Genomic DNA, 6000 nt, shown 5'->3' with positions numbered 1-6000 from the left:
CCCCACTCACTGGAAAAGCACCAGGTTAAAGATGGATTCCAGTTCAGGTGACATGATCACATGTCACTGCAAGACTTCATTACTCACTTGCCAGCACACACATATACAGGAAGACTCACAGGTAAATAGAGCCATCTGCAGACAATGGGAGTCATCAAGATTCCAAACCATCATTAATGGTCCACACTTTACACAATTACAATAGGCCCTCAGAGTTACATTTTATATTTCTAGTTTTAGATACAAGAGTGGTACATTTATACAAATCAGATGATCATACTCAGTAGATTATAAGCTTTGTAATGATACCTTACAAGAGACCTTTTGCATGAAGCATATCCCAGTTACGTTACATTCACTTATTACCGTATTTTCTCTAAAACTATCCCAGTTACATTATATTGACTTCTTATCAAGTTTTTATAAAACCATATAGACTGCACAACGTCACAGTAATGGTCTCTGACAATCCCCCCATCCTGTGCAGGGGCCTCCCCAGCCAGCCTGGAGCTGGTGTATGGGGCCTGCACCCACCCTGCTGCCAGCCTGTTGTAGGGGTGGATCAGGGCATGGCCATGGTACCCTGCGCTGTGGCTATTCTCAGCACCCTGGGGCCCATAGGGGCAGATCCAGAGTGTGGCTGGGGCTATTCCCTGCTCCGCAGAGCCCATAGCGTGAAGAGCGCACTGTGCTAGATACATGTGTAAGCAGAGTCAGAATGAGCTCTCCCCTGACATCTGGTGGTGAGCTGTGGAAAAGGACTTTAGGGGCTGATCTCGTTTGCATGGGCACACCCACCCTGCCTAGCATGATGGGACAGTTTGCCCAAATGGTCACTTGGGTTGCTGTGGGATCCCCAGTCTCTTTGTTATTAGGGCAGGAGTAATAAAGAGTTGTTACCCTGGTTATGTGAATCAAGGACAGTAGAACTGTACTTGGCATTTTATGATTGAGAGACGAGCCCTCACCTAAGTCGCACTCATTAGGTCAGGGACATGGGTTCCAAACCCCAATGAAGTGGGAGAGATTGGGGTTAGTATTTGTATTGGTCAGCCTAGTTCTTTTTACCTGTTGTGTGCAATAATGGTGCTAATTTTGACTTTGTAAGGAGTCTTGTTACATGTTACAGAGCTGAATTCACTGATGTTTAGGTGTGTACATTAGATCTATCTTGAGTTAGTGGTGTACTAATATTGAAGCTCCCCTACTACCAACTAAATCACTGAGAGCTGTCTTAAGTGGGGGGGGGGCCTGAAGGCAAGTTGGTGAGTGGCTAGCAGAGAGGACTAGAGAGGTGTGGTGAGCAAAGTGGGTAGCAGGGTAGCTGGTGGAGAGGCACAGCTGGTGAAGACTGCAGCAGAACCCACGGAGAGATGTGGCAATCGGCAGTCAACCTGAGCGGCGGAACATATAAGAGGTCCCCCATACCTCCCCCCACTTCCATCCAGGCTGGGAGGTAAACTCTGCAGAGGAACTTCTGAACTCTGGGGCTGCACTGACCAAGGTCAGAAACTGTGGGTGGGGTGACTGTTGGGTTTCTGGACTTAAGACCCTGAGGGGAAAAGGACACTGCCAAACTTATGTGGGGGTGGGTCTTTTGTCCATGGTTTGTGTTATGAATCCTGTTTGTGGTGTTTCCCCACCATAATGCCGCATTGTTTCCCTTCTTTATTAAAGGGTTTCACTACACTCAGACTCTGTGCTTGCGGGAGGGCAACTATTGCCTCGTAGAGGCACCCAGGGGAGTGGTATGTAATTGTCCCTGATCACTGGGTGGGGGCTTGTCATAAATATAGATGAAAGAGCAGCATAAAATCCCTCCTTGGCAGCTGTACTGAATTGCCTTACCTGTAAGTGGTTAAACAGTTCAATAGCCTAGTTGGCACCTGACCAGAAGGACCAATGAGGAAAGAAGATACTTTCAAATCTGGGGAGGGAGAAGGATTTGTTTGTTTGCTTGTTCCCTCTCTGGACAGAGAGAGAAACCAATCAGGTACAACATTGCCTGAACATATACCTGGAATATTCCATCTAAAATCACAGAAATTGTAAGTAAGGCAAGGAAATGCGTTAGGTTATCTTTTGTTTTGGCTTTTGAATTCTTCCATGCAATAGAGGTAGTTTTATTCCTATTTTTGTAACTTTGAAGCTGAGCCAGATGGGAATCCTCTGTTTTTTACATCTTTTCATTACCCTGTAAAGTTACCTTCCATCCTGATTTTGCAGGTGTGATTCTTTTACTTTTTCTTTATAAATAAAGTTCTTCTTTTAATAACCTGATTGATTTCAGTGTCCTGAAGACAAAGGATCTGGTCTGTGTGTGTGGCCCCCCTTTTTTTAAATGCTGGCTGCCGTATGTGGTGATCCCGTCCAACCACAAACAGGGCATGCCCGGGAAAGCGTGGTTGTGTGACCCAGATTTCACCAAATGGGGCGGATTTCTTGCTGAATTGCTTGCAGCTTAAGGGCTGGTACTTATAACCTCCCCCATTTCCCCTAGGTAACCATATGCGATATCACTCTTCTCAGGGTAACAGAAGCGGAAAGGGAGCAGATGCTGCAAGCGTCTGGGTACAGACCTGGTCCTTATGCTGCAATGCTCTGTGCTGCAATGACGCCAGAAGAGGTAATACTGGAGTGGCATGGGAAAGTGTCCTACCATGGTGGGTGAAATAAGGCATCCCTTCCCAGAAACCTTCTGCAAAGGATTGCAGAGTACTTCCACAAGAGCTTCCTAGAAATGTTCATGGAGGATTCCCGGTCCATCCCCAGGCACATAAAAAGTCATTTTCAGAGATCACCCTCTGGGTAGCTGGACTGGCTGCCACTAACTACTATCCTAATTGTTTTAATTCAGATTAAACATTAAAAATAATAGCATTTAACCCCTACAGTTTGATTGAAAATGTGTACACAGGAGAGTGTACTCATCGGAGATCAGTCATCTTAACTTCTGTACCTGGAAAGATAATGGAGCAAATAATTAAGCAATCAATTTGCAAACATCTAGAAGATAATAAGTTGATAAGTAACAGTCAGAATGGATTTGTCAAGAACAAATGGTGTCAAACCAACCTGATAACTTTCTCTGACAGGGTAACAAGCCTTGTGGATGGGGGTGAAGTGGCATATGTGGTATATCTTGACTTTAGTAAGGCTTTTGATCCTGTCTCACATGAGCTTCTCATAAACACAGTAGGGAAATGCAACCCAGACGTAGCTACTCTAAGGTGGGTGCAAAAGTGGTTGGAAAACCGTTCCCAGAGAGTAGTTATCAGTGGTTTACAGTCAAGCTGAAAGGGCATAACGAATGGGGTCCTTCAGGGATCTGTTCTGAGTCCAGTTCTATTAAAAATCTTAATGATTTAGATAATGGCATAGAGAGGATACTTATAAGGTTTGCAGACGATACCAAGCTAAGAGGGGTTGCAAGTGCTTTGGAGGATAGGATTAAAATTCAAAATGATCTGGACAAACTGGAAAAATGGTCTGAAGTAAACAGGGTGAAGTACAATAAGAACTAATGCAAAGTACCCCACTTAGGAAGGAACAATTGGTTGTACAAATACAACTGGGAAATGACTGCCTAGGAAGGAGTACTGCAGAAAGGGATCTGGGGGTCATAATGGACCACAAGTTAAATGTGAGTCAACAGCGTAACACTCTTGCAAAAAAAGCAAACCTCATTCTGGGATGTATTAGTAGGAGCGTTGTAAGTAAGACACAAGAAGTAATTCTTCCACTCTACTCCATGCTGATTAGGCCTCCACTGGAGTATTGTGTCCAGTTCTAGGCACCACATTTCAGGGAAGATGTGGACAAATTGGAAAAGGTCCAGAAAAGAGCTACAAAAATGATTAATGGTGTAGAAAACATGACCTATGAGGGAAGATTGAAAAAATTGGGTTTATTTAGTCTGGAAAAGAGAAGGCTGAGAGGGGACATGATAACAGTTTTCAAGGACATAAAATGTTGTTACTAGGAGGAGGGAGAAAAATTGTTGTTCTTAACCTCTGAGGATAGGACAAGAAGCAATGGGCTTAACTCTCAGCAAGGGAGGTTTAGGTTGGACATTAGGAAAAACTTCCGAACTGCAAGGGTAGTTAGACACTAGAATAAATTGCCTAGGGAGGTTTTGGAATATCAATCATTGGAATTTTTTAAGAACAGTTTAGACAAACACCTGTCAGGGATGGTCTAGATCAGTGGTTCTCAAACTGGGGGTCAGGACCCATCAGGGGGTCACAAGGTTATTACATGGGGGGGTCACGAGCTGTTAGCCTCCACCCCAAACCCCACTTTGCCTCCAGCATTTATGATGGCGTTAACTATATAAAAAGGTGTTTTCAATTTATTAGGGGGGTTGCACTCAGAGGCTTGCTATGTGAAGGGGTCACCAGTATAAAATTTGAGAACCACGGGTCTAGATAAAAAATAGTCTTGCCATGAGTGCAGGAGACTGGACTAGATGAACTCTCAAGGTCCCTTACAATCCTATGATTCTATGATTGTGGGACAGTGTTGGCAGACTCTCCACACCCAAGTCTGCTGGCATGGAGCTGAGCTGCATCCACACTACAAAATGTCTGGGCTCTGACTTGCATCACATTGGGACTTGGGTTCTGACCCCATCCCCTAGCAGGCTCTGCAGGCCTGAGTCAAAGTAACTTCTGCATGGACAGAAGTGGGGCTTGGTCTTAAACCAGAGTCAGAGCCCTGGCTTAATATGCTGTGTAGACATACCATAGGGGTCTACCATCGGGCAGGGCCGGATTTCCAGTTAGGCACAGTAGCCACGTGCCCAGGGGTGCCGGCATTCTAGGGGCGCCTTATCTCTCTATAAATGTGTGTAACATGTAGGTCAGCTGTAAGCAGAGGGGGGCACTGAAGGTGCAGTGCCTAGGGGTGTGTAAGGTATAAATCCGGCCCTGCCCTCCAGACCTTGAGATGTTGTTGGATAATCACGCTTGCGTTGTCCGGCCAAGTGTCAGTTTTGAGGCATTTATGACACTGGGCCATTTTAAAGTTACAAACTGATGCGGAAACACCCCTCAGGCACCTGAGTCACTGTGATTGCCCCTGCATTTTGAGTAAAAACCTTGTAAGTTTTTTCACTGCAGCTTCCATTGCTGTTGCTCAGTCTGTCGCTTTGGGCCAGGTTACGTCCCCTTCTGCCAGCAATCGGCTTTGAATTCCCTCATTGGTTTGTGGTTCTACTAATCTGCCCTGCAGCACATAGGACATTTCCAACCGAGCGCTAGTCAGCTAATAGTTTTAGCTCTGCCACATACACAGCTACGGTTTCACCTCCTCACTCTGCCATGACACCCTTAAAATTTTCTACAGTAACACTTGGCTGTGGTGTCTATTGCTCTATCCAGATCTCCTGCAGGTCTTCTGACATTTTTTCCTCCTGCTTCCCAGGAATGCTGCAAACTCCTTAAGAGGGAGTAGGCTTTACTTAATCGGCCCCTGAGGCATATCAAGGTTTTGAATGCAAAGCACAAGGGTAGCATTGACAGTGCACATATTGTTTGAGGTGCAAGGTTAAATCCATCTGTCTTTTATTTATAATCTCATTTGCAAGGAAATTACTGGCTCCGGCTTTCCATAGATAAATGCTGATCCTCACTTTCTACAGGAAACTCTTCAATTTTCCCATCACTCGCCAGTCTTACATTTTTCCTCATCACCAATGTTGGAAAGTGACTGCTCAGTGCAACCAAAATAAGTGCTCAAGAGTGCCCGCTGGGAACACGATGCTTCACTTAACCGCATTCTCACAGAGTGTGTGCGCATAGATGCCAACTCCATGGGTGCTCAGCACCCCCTGGGAGCCCCGTGGATCAGCACCTCCCCCTCCCTCCCAGTGCCTCCCGTGCTCTGCGGTCAGCTGTTCTGCAGCATGCAGGAGATGCTGGGTGGGAGGGGGCAGAGAGGGGAGGGAAGGGGGGGTGGGAGGGGTTGGGGGTGGGAAGAAGTGGGGTGGGGGTTTGGTGA

Source organism: Chrysemys picta, chromosome 22, assembly GCF_011386835.1.
Source record: "Chrysemys picta bellii isolate R12L10 chromosome 22, ASM1138683v2, whole genome shotgun sequence".
In the NCBI taxonomy this organism is placed as follows: domain Eukaryota; kingdom Metazoa; phylum Chordata; order Testudines; family Emydidae; genus Chrysemys; species Chrysemys picta.
This window is presented reverse-complemented; position numbering follows the sequence as displayed.